This window comes from Alligator mississippiensis, chromosome 1 (genome assembly GCF_030867095.1).
Source record: "Alligator mississippiensis isolate rAllMis1 chromosome 1, rAllMis1, whole genome shotgun sequence".
Classification (NCBI taxonomy): Eukaryota; Metazoa; Chordata; order Crocodylia; family Alligatoridae; genus Alligator; species Alligator mississippiensis.
In genome coordinates, this window is record NC_081824.1 from 241,508,133 (window position 1) to 241,533,012 (window position 24,880).

Below are 24,880 nucleotides of genomic sequence, written 5' to 3' on the forward strand. Positions count from 1 at the left end.
GGTCCAGAGGAGGCCACTCGCATGATCAGGGGGCAGCAGGGCAGGTCCTATGAGGATAGGCTATGGGATCTGAACCTGTTCAGCCTCCACAAGAGGAGGCTGAGAAGGGATCTAGTGGCCATCTACAAACTTACCAGGGGGGACCAAAGGGGAATGGGTGAGACCCTGTCCTCCCAGAGTAACAAGGAATAACAGCCACAAGTTGATTGAGAGTAGGTTCAGGCTAGACATTAGGAGGCACTACTTCACAGTCAGGGCAGCCAGGATCTGGAACCAGCTTCCAAGGGAAGTGGTGCTGGCTCCAACCTTAGGGGTCTTTAAAAGGAGGCTTGACAATTACCCAGCTGGGGTTATATGAGCTTAATCTTACCAGGGGTCATATGAGCCCAGTATTCATTCCTGCCCACGGCAGGGGGGTCGGACTTGATGATCTGCTCAGGTCCCTTCCAACCCTACATCTATGAACCTATGATGTTCTTCTCTTTTGCCTCCTTGGATCTAACTGTATTCTCCATTTTCGTGTGCCCTTTCCACAAATGCTCCCCAAGAGACAGGGGGCTTGATATAGTTGCCTTGAGAACAAGTCAGCCCTGCCACTGGCATTCATTAGAGGGGATTTTTTCCCTTGATGCAGAGGCTATAACCAGGGATCCAGGATTTCCATTTCCCATGGAAAAACAGAGAAAAACACAGATTTCCCCCTTTACATGAGGAAAATGTGGATTTCTCCTTTTAATGGAAAAACCCATGAATTTTGCAAATTTTGCAAAGACCTCTTCAGGCTGGCAGAGTTCCAGCCTGCAAGGGGCTGCAGGGGGAGCAGGAGGAGGGCTGCCAGGCAAGGGGCACCATGTGCATGTATATGCAGATGGCCGCTAGGCAGCCTAGAGAGCAGCTTTCACAGGTAAGTTGGTAGGAGAGGGGTGAGACTGAGGCCCCCATAGGGAGGGAGGGAATGGGTTGGGCAGGGTAGGGGCTGGGGCTGCTTCCTAGGCAGGGGGATGCGTGAGGCTTGAGGTCCGGGGCCAGATCATGCAGTCGTAGGGCTCTGGCAGGGAGCGGGATGGAGCCAACTGGCAACTCGTCCAGGGGGCAGGGCTGGCTCCCCACCACTCCACACTCCCAGGGGGCAGGGGAGACCCATGCCCTTCAGATCTGTGCGTGGGGCAGGGGTGGGTGCCTGCTATGGGCTCAGGCTCCCCACCCTGCTGCCCTCCCACAGGGCCTTTGCAGACCAGTGGGTAGAACACAGAGCTGCAGGGCACAGCAGGGTCACACGGGGAAGCTGCTTGCTGCTGAAAGCTCCATGCTGCCCTGGCGAAGTGCCCCCTGCCCACACGGCACCAGCAGGGGCCTGGTCTGCGGAAGCCCCGAGGAAGGGCAGCAAAACGAGGAGCCCAAGCCCGCAGCAAGCAGCCCGCACCCACCCCTGCCCTAAGCAAAGATCTGGGAGGCACAGGTCCCCCAGCCCCCTAGGAGTGCACACAGCAGCAGGGGGCCAGACCCACACCCTCATCCAAGCCTGCAGGCAGCAGGCAACAGGGAGGAGGAAGTGGGCTCTGTGCTCCTCTCTGCTACAGCAGCTGCTGCCTCCTGCAGGCAGCAGCTGGGGCTCGGGCACTCCTGCGGAGGGGCACAGGGATACAGATCTGAGTCCCTGGCCCCATAGACTTGGAAGCTGGGGGCCCCCTCCGGCAGGCTGAGACGGGACAGGGAGCTGTGGGTGAGGGGTGTGGGGTGGAATGAGAGGCACCAGCAGCTCTTGGGGGCTGTGGGGGGGAGTGATGGGCACCAGCAGGGCCAGGAGATTGTGGGTGGGGGAGTGAGGTGCACCGGCAGGACCAGGTGGCTGTGGGTGAAGAGTGAAGGGCACCAGCAGGGCTGGGAGGCTGTGGCTTGGGTGTGAGAGGCCTGGAACTGAATTCTGTGAGCTAAGGGGGCAGGGGGAGCTCTGATTTTCCATGATAAAAAACCCCCAAATCAAATACAAAATTTATAGGTATTTAGAATTTATTTTATTATACTGATTGAGGCACTGGTAGGCTTCCAATTGCTTTAAAATTGTAAATATATCAGGAAAATATTGTGTTCAACTGATACCTATATCTATAGTGGCCTTTCATTTTAATTATGGATTTGGGATTTTTTTATAAGATAATTTGGAATTTATTATTAGGGAAAACCAGGATCCCTGCTCATAACACAACTTCCAATAATCTCTGAAACCCCACTGCTCGTGACTGCGTAAATAATGAAAGTTGGTATGCACTTGCAAAAGCAAAAGGAATAAATGATTAAGTGTAATATTCCCTCAAGCAAAAGAGCAGAATTAGGGCAAGGCTGAGTGCTTGTGAAAATCTCACCCAAGAATCTGCAAAGAGGCCCTGGTACTCAGGGGCTAAAACACTCAACACTGCAATTAAAGTAGCTAAGCACTGTGGAGGCAACAGTCAGCTTCAAAGAGGTTGGATCTCATCCCTCAACAGAAATTTCCCTCTGCTGCTGACCAGTTCTGAAGAGGAATATATCCAGTACTCCTGGCCTGAGAGAATGATGGCTGCAGAGCTTTGATACTGAGAAGCAGATGAAGACCCTGAGATTCCACAAGGCTTCAGACACTGCTCTGCTGAAGAACAACTGAACAGTCAATAAATATTTGTTTCTTTACTCTGCTTGAAAACCTCTCCTCCACTCTCTCTGTGGCTTGTTGTCTCAGACTATAAGCAGGGAACAGTGTCCTAACTGTCAACCTCACTCAAAAATCTATGCTCTTGTAATTTTAGATAAATATTTAAAATGAACTAAATAATAAAAGCTGTTTTTACAGTCACTGCTGATAGGGTATTTGATGTGAATTTCACAAAACAAATGCAGAATGAGAAAAAAGTATTAAAGATTATAAGTCTAATTCTACAAATACCTAAGCATATGAATAACACTACCCATTTGAATAGCCTCACTGATATCAGTGAATTTACTCATATGCATATAGTTATGGATATGATTGTAGGATCAGGAACTACAATTATATTTTTATTCTAAGATGGTCTTACAGACTTCATAGCAAAAACAAAATTACTTCAATTGTAGCAATGAGAAACTGTTTATGGGTTTAATACATTAAAGTTCAAAACTGCAGTTTTATGTAAACAGCTCATAAATTTGTCAGTTATACTACAATTATAATGCGGCTTTTAAATCACCATAACCACCATCAAAAATCACAAATTCATTATGCCATGAGCAGCACTTACATTTTCAGTATTTAATTGGAGAACAAACTTTGTAAAATGCAAAAGTCCTCACCTGCCACTGAACTACTTCAGGTGGAAAACAACTGCAAGCATAACTCTCTTCAGCATATTCAAAAGTAAGTGCTGATACCTTCCCTTGCACAGACTAGAATCTTTTATAAGCCAGAAAATGACAGACTTGAAAGGCTCAGTCATAATGCATTTTTTGGGTGATCAATATTTTCTGTCATCTAACTGCTTTGCAAGACAAGATTTTTCCACTCTTCCTCCACCCTTCAACAATTACAGCAATCAAAGAAAAAATCTTCTGTATTTAATCAAATCTCCTCAGTGCTGGCTTCCACACTGAAAGCGATTCCTCTGCAAATCTTTTTAGAACAATATGACTTTCCTAGTACCTATTTCCGGTCTACGCTCTTCAAAACTTTTAATTCTGTTTACATATTCTGCAAATATTAGGCCATCTGCAAATGCAGACCATCTTTTTTCTAAAACAGGATAAATCAAGACCAATTTCTAACCTGCAAAGTTTCTACTGTGAATTTTTTAACTGCACAGGCCCTGCAATTGAACCCCTATATCAGGGGTAGGCAACGTTTTTTGGCCGGAGTCCCAAAAAAATCACAATGTCTATCTTGGAAGGTGCCAGAGTGCTGACATGCTGGAGGCCGGAGCAGCTGTTTGCAGCCTCCCAGCTGCAGCTGGCCCATGGAGGCTTGCAGCCTCCCAGCCGCAGGCTGGGAGCAGTCTGGGCTGCGTGGCTGGCAGCAGCTGCTTAGAGCCTGGGCTGGTGGTGGTGTGCAGAGCAAAATGGCCTTGCGTGCCATGCTCAGCACACGTGCCGGGGGTTGCTGACCCCTGCCCTATATCTTGGAGGCTACCACTATAAGGGGGACTCTTCACTGGAACAGGGGGTCTTTCTTTTCTGTGTCACATCATGGGTTCAGAACTTCAGATAAAACCTTTAGATGGATATCCTTTCCATCCAGGGATTCTGGCAGTAACTGTAGAGTGTTAGCAAAATAACCAGACATAACTACATCAGTAGAATCTTTATTTTTCTTGCAAAGCTCCACTTCCTCTTAGCCATGTTGACTACATTGTTTGTCACAAAACTAGTTACAGGGCACTTAATATTCCCACTACCATCTTTCATCTGAAGTCATAAGCAACTGGATCATCAACTCCATCATCAACTCCAGTCATAAGTTTGAATAAATGCAGATAGCAAGAGATATAATGCATGTTATATAAATAAGTATTTCTTCACTCAAGAGTTACTGTAGCACACATTGTAGGCATGTCTACATGAGACACTTAATGCACAGTAGCCTAATAACACTGTGCAGTAGTGTGCCAGGCAAAAACCATGCTAATACACTACTGTGTAGCAGTATTAGGCTGCCGCACAGTAAGCACCACTAAAAAACTGTGTGCTGGCACTACTGCACAGTAACTCTGGTTACTGTGCATTTATTAAGTACTTGATTATACAAGTACTAAATGAAATGTAAAGGAACTACTGCACTTTAATGAACGTGCAGATATGTCTACCCTCTCCAGATAGTTGTAAAAAAAAATATGTTTCTATAATTTAAACACTTTTCTCCAGAAATGTTCAGATACTGAAAACTCTGACAGAGGAATACAGTGTGGTCAAATCATTTAAACTATCCAGACATTTAAACATTCAAAGTGGTCTTGGTTATAAATATAACACAGGCCATCTACATATTACTTATATGCTTGAATATGAATTCCAGGACTTGTTATTTTTTGTTATCCAGGAATTCCACAACAAAATTCCAGGACTTGTTATTTTTTTGCATAATATGAAAAGTCTTAATAAAAAATGCTAAGTAAATTCAGAACTATAGAACCCTTGGAAAATTCCACTTAAAGAAACAAATACAAGTTATCCACTTCAGCAATTTAAATGAGTAAAATGGAAAAAAGTATAAAACTTGTAAACTGTTAAATAAGTTTTCTGACACACCTTTTATTTTGTTGTATTCCTACCAACTCTGCTATTCAGGACAAAGGCTGAACATCTAAATGGTACCAAGCATGCTTTATACAACAAATAAATAATACAGTGTACCTGAAAAAACCAAGAAGACTACAGCAATATGCCATACACTGCATGGATGATAAACTATATTTAAAAGGACTTTAGCTCTGGGGTCTATATGAGAGCTGCGCAAAGTTATCCTTTCTGAACTAACGGACAGATGTATGACTATATACATTTAAAACAAGAAGTAAACAATACCCATCTGTAATTCACCGATGCAGTGCTAACTAAGCACTTCATTGCCTCTGGTAGCAGTCAGAAAAAGCCTCAAATTTCCCAAGCCTGGTGGAGTGTCTCCAACCTCTTCTTATTTTTCAATAGTGCCATTTACCACTTCTTCACCATTTCTTATGATACCAAGGGAAATGATGTTTCAGCCAAATGCTGGGCTCAATATCAAAACTAAAGATGGCTGGCTTTCACCAAACACCCTGGGCCAAAGTAAACTCAAGGGGAAAAGGAGCCAGGAGTAAAGGAGTGGAGCCCTAGTTATGGAGGAGTTATTAGGAGTACAAACTACAATCCCTGGACAGGGGTCTCTGTGCTAAAGCCCACATTCACAGTTTATGCCAGTTTGTGATGGACCTACATGGGTCCCACTCAGCAGTGATTCAGAAATGAACTCCAGGAAACGTATTCTGGATGGAACAGGGAAGGTGTAAGGAGGTACTCAGCCTTCAGGGGCTCTAAACCCAGCTCCATGTGGTCAGCAGCTAACTGTATGCCTGGCTGGAAGGTGAGGACCTACCTAAAACAAGCAGGTAATGAGGGTGGAGTTACAAAAAAGAGTTAAGAGCTCGAGGAGAAGAAGGAGTAGGAGTTAGAAAGGTCTTCTTTTGTTGTCTGAAGAAAGACACTAGGGCTGATTTCAGACATTAACAACCCCCGCCCCCAAGACACAGTGCTTTACTTTAAACTCAGTGCACTTCCATGCCAAGCCCCACACATGCCCAGAACAGGCAGCACCTAGGTTGGACCTGGCTCACCCGACATCTGTATAGATTAGTTGCTTCAATGGGGCTTTTTTGGCACTTTTATTTAATAGCTGATTGAATCAACTAAAGCTAAAAGAGCCAGAAAGCCCCACTGAAGTGCCCAATCTAAACAGGTGCTGTGGAGCTGGGTCAAAATAATGTGCAGCTTCTTCCGGTAAAGCATGTTTTGTTTTTTTTGTTTTTTTAACTCCTCAAGCAGCCTAGGTTTTGGCTTATTGCTTGTCTACTCATTTGCTTTGGTTACTGTGGTTAAGTTAATTTATTTATTATGGGTATGAAGCTTGTGCTAGAAGGAATAAAAGAACTGATTGCAACCTGAAATCAAAGCTGACTTGCTTAGCTAAGGAAGCAGGGTAAGGAACATGTTTGCATGTGCTGGAGAATACAGGCAGTCTAAACTTAGCTCTGATCAAATGGCTAGAAGGCCCGTACCAACATCAGGCCTGTACTAACATCAGCAGCAGCAGTTCCAGCAGAAGTAGCAGCAATCGATGCAGCTATCAGGGGCCCTAACAGGCAACCCAGCCACAACTAATTGCCATTTGGACAAACTTGCCTGATGCTCTAATGAAAATGAAACCCTGGCTTATGAACCTGCTGGCCACTGTAAGGGCTTCCTGATTGGCTAGTGGAAAAAGCTGCCTCCCCATTTGGGTCCGCCTCTGGCAGGAGGCTGCAGGCCAACCACTTGAAGGTCTGCTGTGGTAAGCTGCTCTGGGCCTCTGAGAACTCTGCTTGGCTTTGTTAATTTAGTCTCAGGCTCCTGAACCTTGACTTGGCTTGTGATCTGGACTCTGCCTCTGAATTTCCCCCTTGAATCTGGTAACTTGGTCCCTGGTTCCTGATTCCTGATGCCCTGACTCAGCCTGTGATTTGGACTCTGCACCAGCTCCTGCCCTTCCCCTGTGGGCTAACCACTAAGACAGAACACCTGTGACCCAATCCTTACATCAATGTCTTTTGAAACACGACACATTGGAGTCTTGGTCCACAAGAAATCTCATGAGGTTCAACAAAAACAAGCGCAAAGTCCTGCCCTTAGGACAGAAGAATCCCATGAACCAGTACAACCTGGGGGCTGACTGGCTGGGCAGCAGCTCTGCAGAAAAACACCTGAGGGATACAGTGGGCAATAAGCTGAATATGAGTCAACAGTGTGCCCTTGTTGCCAAGAAGAGTGACGGCATACTGGGCTACATTGGTAGGATTGTTGCCAGGGCAAGGGAAGTGATTATTCCCCTCTATTCAGCACTGGTGAGGCCACATCAGGAGTACTATGTCCAGTTTTGGGACCCCCACTACAGAAATGATATGGACAAATTGGAGACAGTCCAGCAGATGGCAACAAAATGGTGAGGGGGCTAGGGGACATGATTTCTGAGGACAGGCTGAGGGAACAGGGTTTATTTAGTCTAGAAAAGAGAAGACTGAGGGGATTTAATAGCAGCCTTCAAACTAAGGGGGTTCGAAAGAGGATGGAGATGGACTGCTCTCAGTGGTAGCAGATGATAGAACAAGGAGCAACGGTCTCAAGTTGCAGCAAGGGAAGTTTAGTTTAAATATTAGGAGGAATCTTCTCACTAGGAGGGTAGTAAAGCACTACAACAGGCTACCCACAGAGGTTGTGGAAGCTCCAACCTTAGAGGTTTTTAAGACCCAGCTAGACAAAGCCTTGGCTGGGATGATCTAATTGGGGATGGTCCTGCTTTGAGCAAAGGGTTAAAGTAGATGACTTCCTGAGGTCACTTCCAAACCTAATTTTCTATGATTCTATGAGAACGTGCTTATGCAGGTTGGTGTGTCTCCCTGTTCCCTGATGCCAATGGGGGATGAGGAATGAGAGGGAATAATTCTGAAGATGGGGCTAGGAAATGACCCAAAGGCCTTTGAGCAGGTGGCAGAGGCCTACCAGTGACTGCAGGAACTCTGGGCTATGAAAATAATTCCCTCTTTAACCAGAAAATCTCAAGCAGCCTGCCAGAGCCTTGGGACTGCTTTGGCCTGGGTCTGTAAGACTCTTAAGCAGGGGTGGACAAAATGGCAGATGTGGCCAGTGGCCAGACTCCATTTCCCAGCAGCCCCTGCCCACAGCACTCTGGCTGGTCTCTGTGAAGACCCCAGGACCTTCACATGACAGCACATGGCCAGGGTCTCCATGGAGACTGGCCCGAGCAGTGCTGGCAGGGTGTGCACCTGGGTGGGTTGCTGCTCCAGGGCTAGTGCCAGGGCCAGGATTTTGTGGCAGTGATAGCATGGGCCAGAGCTGGGTCAGAGCTGCGGTCTGCTGCCCACATGCCCCATGTCACTTAAGTGTGAAGGATTGCTTGAGGGAAGAAGGAAACTTGGAGCAGACTAGCAGCCTGAGGGGAAAATGTAGTGATTACTTGACTTATTTTAGATGTGGTGAGGAGGGCCACCAGTACAGGGATGGATGGTGGGTATGCTCAAACTTGTATGTCAGGGGCACCAAGAGAGGGCCTAGGTCTGAAGCGATATGGGGTGCCTGCCAAAATAGGTGATGCCCAGATCATGGGGGCTCCTTGAAAGTAGTAGCAGAGGGTTTTGACTGCCTACTTGATTGCTTTTTTCTCAATAACCACATATTTTTGCTCTCTGGGAAGTTTTCTACTTAAATATAGGATCAAATTTGGAGAGCACTGCCTCCAAGCCTTGTTTAGAGGCATCAGTTTGTAACACAAATTCCTGTGTAAAATCCATGCTGCACAGCACTGGAGCACTGCAGAGGAGATGCTTTATTGTTCCAAAAGCTTCCACACATTCTGTTCCGCTGCACCTTCCTTGGTGCCAAATACCCAGAGCAGGTCTGTCAGAGATGCTCTAATAACTGAACATTGAGGGATAATGCATTGCTAATATCCCATCAGTCCTAGGAATGATTTCCCTTATCAATTTGTTGTGAATACTGGGGACTCCACCAGTTCCCTTACTTTATCTATTAATGATTTAATACTTCCATTTCCTAGGGTATACCTCAGGTACTTAGTCGCTCTGCACCCAACCCAGAATTTAGCTGGGCTGCTCTTGAGGCCTGTGGCTCTAAGCAAATACAGCACCACTTTCAGCACCTGAATGTACTCACCGCTTTCATCCCTGGCAAATATTATGACATCATCCAAGTATTCAGCTCTGCCAGTGTGGACAGAATATTTTTTCCATTAGGTGCTGGAAGGTAGCAGGTGCCCCATGGGGCACGTCCACATGAGCACACACGTGTGTCTTGCAGCGTCTCAAAGCCCTTTGAGACACTGCAAGAGGCATGTGCGGAAAGGAAAAAAGTTCTCCTTGCAGGGGCCCCACCCGGCTCCATCCCCCCTGCCTGGCCCCTGAGCCCTGCCTGATGGTTGCTCCACCCAGCCCCATCCCCTGTCTTCCCCCTGACTCTCCCCCACAAAATCTCTGCCCCACCCGGCCACAGCATCCTGGCAATTAAAAATAAATTTTAAAAGCCCTGCATTCACCAGCAGTAGCAGCTGCCATCGGGGTCACTGGGACCTTGTGGCAGAGCCCCCCCTGTATGCAACACAGAGCTTGGGTGACAGCCACAGTGGCCCCAGCTGCCCAACCATGCATGGACCCACACAGCACTCTGCGGACCCCAGCCACACCCACATGATGGGGCAGTGGCAATGCAGGTGCCAGGTGGCCCCACTGACCCGTGCAGAGGGGGCAGGGAGAGAGGCGGGGTGGGCTCTGCCAGGAGGCCTCAGTGATCCCAATAGCAGCTGCTACTGCTGGTAAGTGTGGGACTTTTATTTTTATTTTTTTTCAGTCCCAGAGTGCTGGGGCCAAGTGTGGGGTGCGATCGGGGAACCCTGCTGCCCTCTGCTGCATGTGGGGGCTCTGCCACATGGCCTCACAGCCCCTCCTACTGCCATTGAGAGCAAGGCGCTTTTTCCCCCCCCCCCCTTTAAAGTGCTGGGAGGATAGGGCTGGGGGACAGCCATGGGGGGGCTGGGGGTGCAAGCAAGGGATGGGGCCAGGTGGAGCAGCCACTGTGGGGCTGGGGGTGCAAGTGGGAGGGAGGATGGGGGGGCAGCCATCAGCAGGGGCTGTAGGAGCCAGCAGGGAACAGAGCCAGGTGAGGTAGCAATCTGAGCGGCTGAGGAAGCAAATGGGGGTAGGGCATGTGGGCACTGCATGGAGGGGTAGTAGCCCCTGCGGAGGTCATGTGGCCCCTGTTCAGGGGCTGTAACCCCTGTTAGAGGGCTGTAGCCCCTATGGGGGGCTGTGGCCCCTGTGGGGGGCTATCCATCAGCTGTGCAGGGGTGCTGTGCCCTGTGGGGGGCCCCTCTGAGCAACCCCCCTTCACAGTCCCCCCACAATCCACCCACACATCCCATGGCCCCCACATCCCTCCACAGCCACCCACAACCCTTCACACCACTCCTGCTAACCCCACATCCCCCCAGCACACACCCTGCATGCCCAGTTGCCAGACAGGATGAGACCTCCTGCAGGAGCTGTGGCTCCAGGGGCAGCTGTCCCCACATCCTGGTTAGTGAAGGGGTCAGGGGAAGCTCTAACTGCTCTATGGTAAGAAAACCAAAGGCAAACAGCAAAACATTTTATTATGAATTCATTTTATTATGATGGTAGGCTTCCAAACTGCTTTAACACTGTAGATATATCAATAAAACATTGCCCAACTGATAGCTGTCTCTCTGTCTCTCACTCTCTCTATATATATATGGCGGGGTTTTGTTTTAATTGTGGAGGAAAATGGATTTCAGGGTATTTTACAGAGTGACTTAGGGATTTTTTTATCAGGGTTTTTTCAGTTTTCAAATAAGGAACACCAGAATTCCTGCTAGGGAGGCAAGTGGCAGGACCCAGACAGAGAAGCCTGCTCAGAGCTGGCACCTTGGACCCAGCTGGAGGTGGCTGACCTCCTGGCCAACTGGGGCCAGAAGGACATGCTTTGACAGTTTAAAGCAGGCCACCACACTGGGAACATGTTCCGGGCGATAGCTGCTCAGATGGCCAGGTAGGGGGCACATGTGGCAGTAGTGCCACACAAAGGCCAACTCTGAAGCCACAGCCCACTGGCAGCTGGCGCAGAGAGGCAGATACTTCTACTGACTGTGCAGTCCCCATCCGGGTCTGGCAGGTGTGCAGCAGGCCACAGCCAGGCAGCAGACCCCATTGTCAGACTACTGCAGTGGGTAAAGGATGCAGTGAAACCTCAGGGCTGCTTCTGCAGTCCAGCTGGTACAAGGGGTAGTGTTCCCAGGTACCAATTGGCTGGGCCCCAAAAGCTCCTGAGAGTGAGTAGCCCTGAGCTACCTGTACCAGGGCAGCTTTTTGAACTGATGGGGCCAGGACAGGGCAGCTTTTTATACTGCTGGGAACAGCACAGGTGCTGGCCCCAGGCTCTAGCTCCCCTGGCTGCAGATCCATGAGGAGCCAGGCAGGGTTACTTTACCCCAGGTGCCACAATTTGCCCCACACCAAACTGCATGTCCAGGCACATGAGCTGAGGCAAAAAGACCCGGCTCAAATGTTCACCCCTTCCATCTGAGCTGCTGGAAGCGCATGTGCTTGCATGTGTGGACTCACCCATGGAGTCCAAAACTTAGAATCTGAAATTGTGATAGAGTCCTCACTGTGTTGCAAATGCTATAATTTCTCAGGATGCTGGAGCTAATAGAATTAGCCAATATCCTTTGGTTAAATCCAAGTAGGTAATATACTTGACCTTTCCTAGCCCTTTGACAATCTCGCCTACCGAGGACGTTGGTTAGACAGACTTTGAGATCACAATTACTTTTCAAAAATCAGTATGAAAATGAATGGTTTGGTTGGGTTTGGTTTGACACCAGCACAATTGGACTACTCTTGCTAGCAGATTCTTCAGTCACCCCCAGTTCAAGCATAGTTTAAGTCTCCTGGCAGACTGTATCCCTTAAACTGAGATTCACGAATATCTCTTCTGCACAGACAGCCCTGTCTTAAAAACAACCTGGTGTTCTATTAGAGTGGATCTCTCAAGAGTGTATATAAAAGCATCCTTAAATTCCTCTAGCAGGGTTTTCGTCTCAGCTTGTTGGCTTGAGGTTAAACTTTCCCTTAAAAAAAATGTAGGGACCCCTCCAAGCTCCAATATAAGACCCAGACTAGCCCCAAACAAACAGCTGAAGACATTAGCTGCTTCTCAAGCCCTCCAGGGTTTTAACAGATTGACATGATAGATCTAGAAAGCTTGCCACTTTCTCACCAAGAGTTTTGGGCCTCTGTATCAGATTTAGGAGAATGTCACAATCCTGCTGAAAAACAGAAACATGTCATGAAGGGAAAACAAAAACAGACATAACCCTGATTTCCACATATAACAAAAGCAAAAAAGAAAAACAAAACCCATAATCATGGTGATGGCTCACTCACAACTTATAGCTGAGATGGGTACGAGCAGCAGATGGGAAGCCAAGGTATCAAACACAGCCTCAAAAGAGCCCAAAAGAACTGTAAAACAAAGAGAAACCCAAAGAAAATCATGATAAAAAAAAACACAAAATGGAGAAAAAAATAAATAAAGTAAATTAAAAATCAGTTCAGTATCACATCCCTCCAAATGTGTGGGTCTCCTGCTCAATGGTCACTGCCACTTTCACCTGCACTAGCTGTCATTATACAACCATTAAAGATAAGTGTCTGTAACTTCTGAATGGTTTGTCAGATACCATGATCAATATGACCTAGGGAAATGTAAGCATAATTGGCAAGAAAGTTTCCAGTTGGCCAAACCCCAGCTTCTCTTAGCTCACCTAGGTTTCATTTCTAATATAAAGGGCAAATATCAATATTAAAAGCGGTAGCAGCCCCTCATTACCATTAAGGCTTGGCCCTTTTTGATCCAGTATTTCTGACTGTTCCCCTTCACTTGAAACAAACTGATCAAATAAATAGTCTGGAGCTTCTCCCACTCCCACAAACTGATTCCATCCCCTTCCTCACTGCAATTCCCTCCCCCATTCCTGCTCCAGCTTGTGCTGTTCCTAAGTTCAAATGTTCTACTTCCAGCCTCCTAACTTCTTGATGAGTCACATGTTTCTACTGTTCACCTCACACACCCTCTGCCTCAACTTTTCCCCGATGGCCCCACCTGGCATTCTGCACTGGGGACACATTGACAAAAGGGACAGGATTAAGCATGGTGGTTTGGGAAGGAACAGGTCCAAGGTCAATGAATTATTATGAATTTATTAATGAGAACAAACATGATGACTCATATTTTAAATGATCTATGGTAAAGCCACCTAGATCAGAGATAATTTCTAAAGTTATTAATCAACTTTGATGAATAAGTGAGTGAACTGAGTAAAAAGTTTGGCCCACAAAGGTACTTTTATTTGATATAATACAACTAATTAAATCAAATATAATAAGTTTATGTAGGTTTGTATACTATCTCACTGTAGTCTAAGCACCCACACAAACCATAAGCTACTGCAGATGTAACACTATATTCAGTTTTTTTGTAAACATGAATCCAAATAATTGTGTATTTATTCTCCTTCCAAAAGCAGATGACATCAAGAAGGTGGGATACAGCCCTTTATTCCCTCCCTTGTTTTGCAAACTTCTAAAGTGTTCTGAAACTTGTTCATACATTTTAAGACCTCAAGGGACCATTGTGAAAATCCTGTCTTTCTGCATAACATAAGACAGACAATTTCATGCAGTGATTCTTGCTCCTAGTCCATAAAAACCTATGGGTGAGCTAGAATATATCTTTAGACATTTAGGGCATTTATAGACATGCTCCAGGAGTGGGGGCAGGGGAGCTTTAATTAAATATCTCTGAGAGCCACTCTAATTAAAGGACCCGGAGCATCACATGTATCAGTATCCCCACGCTGAAAAATGGCTCAACAACCTTTAATTAAAGCGCCCTCGCTGCCATTTTTCAGATGATTTTTCAGGGACATATGTGATGCTGGAGTCTGCTGCTGTATTCAATTAATCGAGTCTGCTCCAACACACTGTAATTACAGCACACCAGAGCAGCCTTGCTGCATGTTTATAGGTGCCCTCAATGCTTAGGGCTACAAAAGGAATTTGACTATTGCACCACTTAGTGCCTAACTTGTGGGTGGCTTTCCACATGTTCAGAACTTGGGTTTGGACTGGGACTACCTGGGGTTCAGGACAAAACCACCCCCAGTCCAAGTGGTGGGATCAGGCTGGGGACAGCTCTGGGTCCCAACCTGGGCATGGAGGTGCTTTTCCCATTCCCAATAGGAGATATGTAACTGGGGATGAAGCAGCTTCTTCCATTCCCAATGCATGAGCTGGTTTAGAGGTGCCCTACATGAGCAGTGGGGGATGGCGGAAGCTCCTCCATCGCCAGCTGCTTAAATTAGGTGACTCTTTAAATGGACAAGGGCAGCTGGGGATGGGGGAAATTTCCCTATTGCTAGCTACATATGCACCTTCAAAAAGGCACCTGGTACAAGCACCTGGGGATGTAGCAGCTTCTCTCCTCTGCCCCCCTGCTTCATATGCCAGTTTAAAGAGGCACCTGACAAATGCAGCAGAGGATAGGGAAAGCTCCCCCAGCACCAGCTGCACATGCCCATTTAAAGAGCTGCCTGGTGCAAGCAGCTGGGGATGAGGGAACTCCCCCTCTCCAGCTGCTCTGTGGGAAGCACCATGAGCCTAACATTGGAGACCTCTCCCCAAGTGTCAGGGTTATGGCACTAGAGAATATAAAGAAGCAGGCAAGCATTTAGCTAGGGATCCCAGCTGCACGTTTGATTTTTAAAGGTCCAGGGCACTGTGAGCCCAAAAATCAAGAAAAGGGTCCCCACTGTACTGCAAAACTTCAAAAAAACAAGCTGAATGCTCAGTTGAACACCCACCCACTTTTTTACATTCCCAGGCACCCATGGAAGCAGCACCTCAGGAGTAGAGATCTTCTGCCTCCCCAGTTGCCACTTCACATTATCAGGGAGGTGCTAGTGGGGAGCAGGGAGCTTCCTGCTCCTTAGCTGCAGGTGTCCCCCTGAGTGGCAGCTGGCAGTCATACAACTGGTATTTGAGAAATTTTATGTCCCCTTCCCATAATTGTGCCACCTGCCACGCACACGTGACATGCCAGGTCACAATTTGGGGCATAAAATTCCTCACACTCCAATTGCACAACTGCTGTACTGTATGCCAGCAGCCCTAGATGCCTACTTTCAGATATAATTGGTTCTATAACACTCTAAGTCAGGGGTGGGCAATTATATGGGCCTGAGGGCCACTTAGGGAGTTTTGGTAAGCTGTTGAGGGTTGGGTCAGCACCCCATCCCCACTCCCACAACAGATTACCAAAGCTTCCTAAGTGGCTCTCCTCTGTGTGTGGCTGGGTGGCTAGGATGGGGCCACAGGTGGGCAGGGAGCAGCATCCAGGAGTGGGACAGGTGGGTGAGGCTGGCGCTGGGAGCACGGTGGGGTAACAGCATGGGGCCAGGCCCCAGGGCAGAGCCATGATCCATTGAGGTAGGAGCCAGGCTCCATGGAAACCCCAGGATCACTGGGTGGTGACAGTGTAGGGCCAGGGCCTGGGGCAGAGCCACAATCTGCTGTCCATATGTCTCTGCCTGTGGAACTGATGCCCATCATAGGGATATGTGGGGAGCAGATTGAGGGTCTGCCCTGGGCTCTGGCCCCATGCTGTCACTTCCCAGTGATCCTGGGGTCTCCATGGAGACTGGCCAGGACCTGAGTGGGCAGGGCACATGGCCAGGTGGATGACATGGGACCATGAACAAGTGGGGAGCTGTGTCTGGGAGTGGAACAGGCACATGGGGGCAGGTCAGGGCCAGGAACTTAGGGCAGTGACAGCGCCTGTCCCACTCCTGGATGCTGCTCCCTGCCTGTTCACAGTCACATCCCATCCACCAAGCTGTGTGCCCTGCCTTTATGCATTGCACCCCCAGTGGTGGGGGCAGAGCAGACAGGCTGCGGTGCCCAAGCAGTGGAGCTGGGTCCAGTGGTGGCAGCAGCTAGAAGGAACCACCACCACTGGGGCTTCTTGGAAGCAGTCTGGCTGCCACAACATCCCAGCCCTGCTGCACACCCAAAGGTGGCAGGACCAGTTGCATACACCATGGCCCAGGCTGCCCACCATGCCTGGTCTGGGCAAGACTGAGAGGCCCGCCACAGACTGGACAAAATCCCTTGGCAAGTCGGATCTGGCTCACAGGCTGTATTTTGCCCACCCCTGCTCTAAATGAAACTTAGACAGAAATTGGACCCCTAAGTACCAAACAGTGTTTAAAATTGCCCCTGTCCCAGCAGCTGCAAAACTTATTAGGTATCTAAATTCATTAGGTGCTTCTATTTTAGACTGCAAAGATCCCTAGGCACCTATACTAAGGATGCAGATGATGCACAGAAGTGATTCAGTTGGAGTTCCTAGGCACATAACTCTTTCCTAAGCTACACTCAATTCATGTGGGTGCTGAAAAAAATCCAATATGCTAGGCATGCTTTGAGCATGCCCTATTCACATAGGCAGCATTGAATTCAACCCAAAAAAAAAAAATGATGATGGTACTCCCAACCTTCTGCCCAATGTCCTTGTGGTTAGAGCACTCCCCTAGGAAGCAGAAGTCTGAGACAATTTGAACCCACATCTCCCACTCCCCAGGAGTATGACCTAACCTTTTTTGGTAGTTTTTAGAGCAGAAGCAGTAGCAAAACCCTCAGTTTTTCTTTTTTTTATTTATTTTAAAATGCATTCCCTCCTCTTTCCCAACCATTTCTGACTTTTTCTCTCCCTCTCTATTCCCTATAGACAAGTATAAGTAAGCTAAGATGTAGGATAAGCTTTAACATTTTTTTGTAACCTGGTCTCTTTTTATGACCAGGTTACGAAACGCCTGGACACAGGAGGAGGGGTGGATGTCATATACTTAGACTTCAGGAAGGCCTTTGATACGGTATCCCACCCCATACTGGTGAACAAGTTAAGAGGCTGTGACTTGGATGACTACACAGTCCGGTGGGTGGCGAATTGGCTGGAGGGTCGCACCCAGAGAGTCATGGTGGATGGGTCGGTTTCGACCTGGAAGGGTGTGGGCAGTGCGGTCCCGCAGGGCTCGGTCCTTGGACCGATACTCTTTAATGTCTTCATCAGCGACTTGGACGAGGGAGTCAAATGTACTCTGTCTAAGTTTGCAGATGACACAAAGCTATGGGGAGAAGTGGACACGCCGGAGGGCAGGGAACAGCTGCAAGCAGACCTGGACAGGTTGGACAAGTGGGCAGAAAACAACAGAATGCAGTTCAACAAGGAGAAATGCAAAGTGCTGCACCTAGGGAGGAAAAATGTCCAGCACACCTACAGCCTAGGGAATGACCTGCTGGGTGGCACGGAAGTGGAAAGGAATCTTGGAGTCCTAGTGGACTCCAAGATGAACATGAGTCGGCAGTGTGACGAAGCCATCAGAAAAGCCAATGGCACTTTATCGTGCATCAGCAGATGCATGACAAATAGGTCCAAGGAGGTGATACTTCCCCTCTATCGGGCACTGGTCAGACCACAGTTGGAGTACTGCGTGCAATTCTGGGCGCCACACTTCAAGAAGGATGAGGATAACCTGGAGAGGGTCCAGAGAAGGGCCACTCGTATGGTTACAGGCCTGCAGACCAAGCCCTACAAGGAGAGACTACAGAAACTGGACCTTTTCAGCCTCCGCAAGAGAAGGTTGAGAGGCGACCTTGTGGCTGCCTATAAGTTCATCCTGGGGGCACAGAAGGGAATTGGTGAGTATTTATTCACCAAGGCGCCCCCGGGGGTTACAAGAAACAATGGCCACAAGCTAGCAGAGAGCAGATTTAGATTGGACATTAGGAAGAACTTCTTCACAGTTCGAGTGGCCAAGGTCTGGAACGGGCTCCCAAGGGAGGTGGTGCTCTCCCCTACCCTGGGGGTCTTCAAGAGGAGGTTAGATGAGTATCTAGCTGGGGTCATCTAGACCCAGCACTCTTTCCTGCTTATGCAGGGGGTCGGACTCGATGATCTATTGAGGTCCCTTCCGACTCTAACATCTATGAATCTATTTTATTTTAGGTAGTAAGTTTTATTTTTCTCTCCCCTCTTTGCAAATAAGTGCCCTGCTATTTTGATATTGATATCCAGTGTTTTATAAGTGATAATTATTATGTTTGTATTGATTTTTTTTACTGCTTTTATATTGTGTGATTACTGTTTTAGGCCTACATATGTAAGTTAGCATAGGTCATGTCAAGTTTCCATCTTGTAGTGTCAAGTCTCCATTTTATGTCCTCTGACCTATGACTCACACCTACCCCTCCTATGTAACTTGGTTGCTGAATGAATGGGGATGAATGTAGGTGCTTGAGAGATCATGGCAGTAGGTCTAAAAACAGCTCCCTCTGAATGACCAAACCATCAACACCAATACCTGAACCAATGACCCAGCCCTTGGAACCACCCTCAGCATTCAAGAAACAAAAGATGAGGCAACCCACCATTGTGCCAAGGCTGCACATGCTCAGTAAGAACACCTGGAGCCCTCTGGAACAGGACTGACACTGCCTGGACAGGCCCTCCCCATAAGAGCTCAGAGGTAGTCTGCCCCATAAAAGGGGTAGTGAAGACTGACTCCTTGGGACGCCCTCTCCATCTGGACCAGCACCATGCCACAACACCTATCCACCTAGAGGCCCTGCCAGCAACCCCACTCTGGATAACACCTGCTGGACAAGGACCGCTTTCCAGCCTGGATAGGTAGCTATCATCCCCCCCCGCCACTCCCTCTTCAACCAAGGACTTGGACTCTGTTTCTCTTCCCTACCTGGACTCCAACCCTTCCACTGAGTCTCTTTCTCCTGCTGCCATTGTGAGTGCTTGTGTATGCGTGCACGTGTGTGTGTGAACCAATAACTTCATGGGGCTGTGTAGTGTGTTGTCTGTTTAATAAAACTGTTATTTGGTCCCCTAAGTTGGGTTTGCTTTACTACAGTTCGGCCTTGCTCCAATCTCTGCTCCTCACCCCTCTAACTTCTGTCTCATTTCTCCCTCTCCTGTTTCTTGCTCACCAGCACCTCCAACACCTACCCTGAGCTCCTCTCTGCCTGCAAACCCCATTTCTTTGCCAGTGTCTTATCACCACTGCCTTTTCCCCTGAGCTCCCAGATTTCTGTCTCAGTTTCTTTCCTGGCTGTCTCTTCCTTGCCACCACTTATCTGCCTCTCCCAATATCTCAGCTGTCTGCCTCAGTTTCCAACCCCAAGCTCCCAGGTTTCTGTCTCTCTCTTTCCTGGCTGTATCCTCCTTGCCACCAGGCTTTTTTTCCCTTGCACCAGTGACCTCAAGTAACCCTGGGGCCACTTGATCTTAAGTAAACCCAAGCCTCAGTTCCTCAGCCAGCTTCTTTCTAGTCCACCAGTTCTAATCCCAGTTCTGGCAACTTTTACGCCCTACACTTTAACTCTCTTTCTCACCTTAACCTTCTCCCAAGTATCCCAGGTACCCCAAGCACACACATACATACCGTACCACCGTACCATCCAAGTTAGGAACTTACTTGTGTGTATGTGCAGATGGGTTGTATGCGTGTGAACTGGTGAAAGTGTGTGTGTGTGTGTGTGTATATATATGTCATTGTGTGCATGATATATGAATTAGTGATCTGTGTATGTGTAGTGAGTGTGCAGATATGGACAACTGATTTTTGTCTAACTTTTGGGGTGTATAGTGTATGTGCTTGAATTGGTGATAGGTATGCATGTGCCTAGGCTAGTTTGGAAGTGTATGTGCCTGAGTTGTGTGTGTGTGTGTGTGTGTGTGTGTACCTAATTGATTTGTGTGTTTGTATATGTGCAATTGTGTCACACCCTCCTGTCTAACAGCGGAATACTGAGATCCTGAGAGTTGGCCTGAACCCACAGGGCAATAGAGCCGGCAATTATTTGGGTCGGAGGGCCATTTAAGGAGTTTTGGTGAGCTGTTGCAGGCTGGGTCAGCACCACCTCCACTGCATAACAACTCACCAGAACTCCCTAAGTGGCCCTCTGGCCCAAATAATTGCCCAGCCCTGAGTTAGGGGAACCTAACCTTCATTCCACACTTCTCCCTGCACCCCTTGCTTCCCCCACCCTGAGTCCCCAGCATGTGGCTGGGCCAGGCTGGTGCTACACTGCATTCATTAAGGGCAGGTCATGTCAGACCAACCTGATTGCCTTTTATGATCAGGTCACAAAAGCATTGGATGCAGGTGTCGCCGTGGATGTAGTCTTTCTGGACTTCAGCAAGGCCTCTGACACTGTTGACCACCCCATCTTCATTAAAAAACTAGGTGACTGTGGCATCAATGCCTACACAGTCAGATGGACTGTGAATTGGCTGAAGGGTCGTACTCAGAGGGTGGTGGTGGACGGATCATATTCGACCTGGGGGGAAGTGGGCAGCGGAGTCCCCCAGGGCTCGGTCCTTGGGCCCACACTCTTCAATTTCTTTATCAGCAATTTGGACAACGGGGTGAAAAGCAACCTGTTCAAATTTGCTGATGATACCAAAATTTGGGGTGAGGTGGGCACGGTAGTAGGGAGGGAAAGACTGCAGAAAGACCTGGATAGGTTGCGGGGGTGGGCTAACAAAAACAGGATGCATTTCAATACGGACAAGTGCAGGGTGCTGCACTTGGGCAGTAGTAACCAGCAGCACACTTATAAGATGGGAAACTCCCTTCTTGAGAGCACGGAGGCAGAAAGGGATCATGGAGTCATCACTGACTCCAAGATGAACATGGGCCGACAATGCGAGGTCACAGTCGGCAGGGCTAACCGGACCTTATCATGCATCCACACGTGCATCTCAAGTAGGTCCAAGGAGGTGATCCTCCCCCTCTACGCAACACTGATCAGGCCGCAGCTGGAGTACTGTGTCCAGTTCTGGGCACCCCACTTCAAGAGGGATGTGGACAACATTGAGAGGGTCCAGAGGAGGGCCACCAGCATGATCTGGGGACAGCAGGGCAGACCCTACAATTAGAGGCTATGGGACCTGAACCTGTTCAGCCTTCACAAGAGAAGGCTGAGGGGGGACCTGGTGACCGTCTATAAACTCACTAGGGGGAACCAGAAGGGTTTGGGGGAGACCTTGTTTCCCCTAGTGCCCCCCAGGATAACAAGGAATAACGGCCACAAGTTGTTGGAGAGTAGGTTTAGATTAGACATCCGTAAGAACTACTTCACAGTTAGGGCGGCTAGGATCTGGAACCAACTTCCAAGGGAAGTGGTGCTGGCTCCTACCCTGGGGGTCTTTAAGAAGCGGCTTGATGCCTACCTAGCTGGGGTCATTTGAGCCCAGTTCTCTTCCTGCCCAGGCAGGGGGTCAGACCTGAAGATCTGCAAGGTCCCTTCCAACCCTACTTCTATGATTCTATGATTCCCACATGTCGCTTCAGGCCACGTGGGTGCAGCTGGAGTGGTTCCTGACCTGGCCACATGCTGGGGACTTGCAGCGGGGGAGGGGGTTCAGGGAGAAGGGAGCCAGGACTCGCAAGTTACCCAGGCCTAGTTGGGCTGGTGCCACACTGTGTTCCCCACTTCTCCCTGCATCCCCTCCCCCACCCTGAATCCCTGGCATGCAGCAGGGGAGGGCTGGGCCGGGCCGGTGCCACACTGTGTTCCTGTGCACCACTTCTAGCACAGCTCCTGCCCAGCCCAGCCACGTGCCAGGACATGTGGTCAGTCAGGAGCCATTCCAGCTGCTCCAGCTGCGCCCATGTGGCATGGCCCAAATCAACACAGTATGGCATCATATTAGTAGCACCCACACTTCTATCAGGCCCCAGACCAGCAGACCCCAGATAACCCACGGCACCTCGCCCTCTTCCCCCTACATCCCCTCCCCCACCAGTGTGGAAAACCTTATCTGAGCATTCACTCACTAGAAGGCAGTCTGGCTGGTCTGTGAATGGTCACAAGGTGGGAGCTGCATGCAGGCAGCCTCACTGGGCAGAAACCTGGCCAGGAGCTCAGAGCCCCCTGCCTTGGAGCATACAGTAGAGGCAGGGAGACAGGGCTACTGCTACTGCTGCAGCCAATTACAACATAGAGAAGGGAGAAGGGGGAGAGGTGCCAAAAGCCAGAGCAACCACAGTCTGGATACAATTCTCCTTCAGAGGAACAGCCACAGGCTGGATAGAATCATTCAGTGGGCCAGATCTGGCCCATGAGCCATATTTTGCCCATCCCTGTTTTAGAGTGATGTTGTAGCCATGATGCTCCAGGAATTATGTAAGAGGCAAAAAAATTTTAGGGTGATATCTTTTATTGGACACCACTAGCAATCTTGGTGCCCTGGGCAGAGTGGAAGCTGGGGACAGCAATAAATGGGCAGCAGCAGCAATAGCTGGGGCTGGCAAACCATACTACATCAGCAGCAACAGCGACAGAAGCTGCTGCAACTGCCAGGGTCTTTGAGCCCCCAGGGAAGGTGAGACTCCCAAGTCCCCTCTTTCCCTACCACTCACTTCAGCATCCTTTCTACACTGGTACTCATTGGCATCACCCCAACTCTTACCCCTTCTCTCCAAAAAGGTTTTGCCCAGGGTGCAAGCCTTGCATGTTATGTTTCTTTTTCTACCCTTTCTCCACCACAAGAAAGTTTCACCATTTAAATGGGTGATCATGTAGAAGCTGTGACGTACCCATCACAAGTTGCTATGAGCCTAACCTTTCTGGGGAAAACCATGCTTATTTGCACTTGTGCTACTCATGCATTACACCATCTTACTCCTCTATCCAATAATTTGCTTTCTTTCAAACACTAACCTGCCCTAACAAAAACCCCATGGCACTATAATATAAAAATAGCAAGCATATAAACTTGTTTGAAAATGATGAGAACATCAAGCCCCAGTAGAGCAACTAAAGCTGACTAAAGCTGGGTGCTGGTTTACAGGGTACAGCACAATAGCTTCCCCTCACCTTTGTGGTGCTCAGGCAATCCCTACCACCCACTCACTGCAGGGCACAAAAATTGCTAGTGACACCTCTGCCAAGGCCCATCTGTTTTAAACACCTGTCCTGGGTATCCCTTTAGTTTGGTTAAATGAACACTTTTGTCCTGTTTTAAGCGGGATGCCTAGGAGAGGTGTTTAAATTAGAACTGTCCCAGAGAGAATAGGACTGTCTCCTTCCTCCCACTCTCATTCTTCAGCACTCAGCTCCCATTTCTGATGCATGCAGCTGAGACTAGAGCTTAGAAACAGCTGATCATGTCAGAAAGCAATGGAGGAAAGTGAAGTGGCCCTGTTTGAGAGGAGAAAAATATGATCACCCTACACTTAACTTACTAAAAAACTGCCACTCCGATCAGGGGTTTGCAGTATTTTGTGGCAATAGGCAAGAATGACCCAGCTTGGGGCCAAGGCAGGCCAGCACAAGAACCCAGCCACTACCAGCATGGCACTTTCTCCCTACTGCCCAGCTGCAGTACACTATACGTGAAACTCCTCACCTCCTGGTTGATCTCACAGCACCCTGAGAATCACTGGCCTAGACATTATGGCTCAAGGACTTCTGCTCTAAGAGCCATCTGCTTCACTGTGACTTCAGTGTCTTCTGTCCCCTAGAAAAGGGGAAGCCAGGACGTAGTTCTCTGAGGGGGCCACAAATAACCAGGGGCCTCAGGGATCAAAAGTCTGCATCTCAGAGTCCAAGGATCCAGGGCCAACCTTCTCTAAAAGTTAATGTCTCAGCTGGCCTCAGGAGGTACTCCAAGAGATTGTGTTAAGGCTGAGGGTTGCAAGCAAGTGCTCTCTTGGGCCCGTAATATTATGACTAGCCCCTTCAGATCTGGGTTGGGGATCTCTGTGCAGCACTGCATTATGTTGTGTGAATGTGATCTCAGAGCACTAAGTCTAGGGTGGAATTCTGTTCCCTTTTAAGTGACCAGCTTTGGTCATCTACATGGCATTTCTGGTCAGCTAAGTGCCAAAAATGCCACTTGTGCCCCAGGTAGGAATTCTGTTCCTGCCTGCATAGCCTGTGCATGTGGATGACAATATACATTTGCAGACTGGACATGCACAGTAAGCTATGCATTAGCTGCCTACATTGCCAGACACATATGCATGTCTCTTAGGGACACACAGTGCTTCCAAGGCCCCAAAACACAGTAAACCAAAACATATACCTAGCAGGATTTAGATGCAGAAACATGCTTCTATCTTTTGCCTCCAGATGCTGAGGAGTTAGGAGTTAGAGTGTTCACTAGGTAAGCCAGGAGGACCTGAATACTAAGGCTCCCCGTAACCCAGAAGGCTTTGAACCTGGGTTTACTGACTTCCCAGCACAGCACCATGCCATAGATTAGGCAATACCTGTGCAATTCTCCCACACATCTTTTGAACCTTAACCACTGGGCAGCCATGAGAGGGAACAATGTGGGACCAGGAGGAAGAGTACAAACCAAATCATGTGGGAGATGGTTATTGGCCTATAAGGGTGGAGAGTTATGTGTTCTAGTCCAGCATTTCTCAGCCCATGGGGCACAAGAATATATGAAGGGG

General features: G+C 48.5%; 1 protein-coding gene across 3 annotated transcripts in view; it reads right to left on the reverse strand.

Annotated features, from left to right (window-relative positions):
* TTBK1 (tau tubulin kinase 1) overlaps positions 1-24,880 on the reverse strand; it is a 291,426-nt gene that overhangs the window by 112,033 nt on the left and 154,513 nt on the right. Inside the window, exon 1 of one of the 3 annotated variants that reach the window (XM_019476573.2) lies at positions 12,726-12,742. The exons of the other annotated variants lie outside the window; for them this stretch is intronic. The gene's annotated coding sequence lies outside the window, so the exon portion shown is untranslated. Of the gene's footprint in view, positions 1-12,725; positions 12,743-24,880 lie in introns of those variants that run through there. 3 annotated transcript variants of the gene reach the window in all.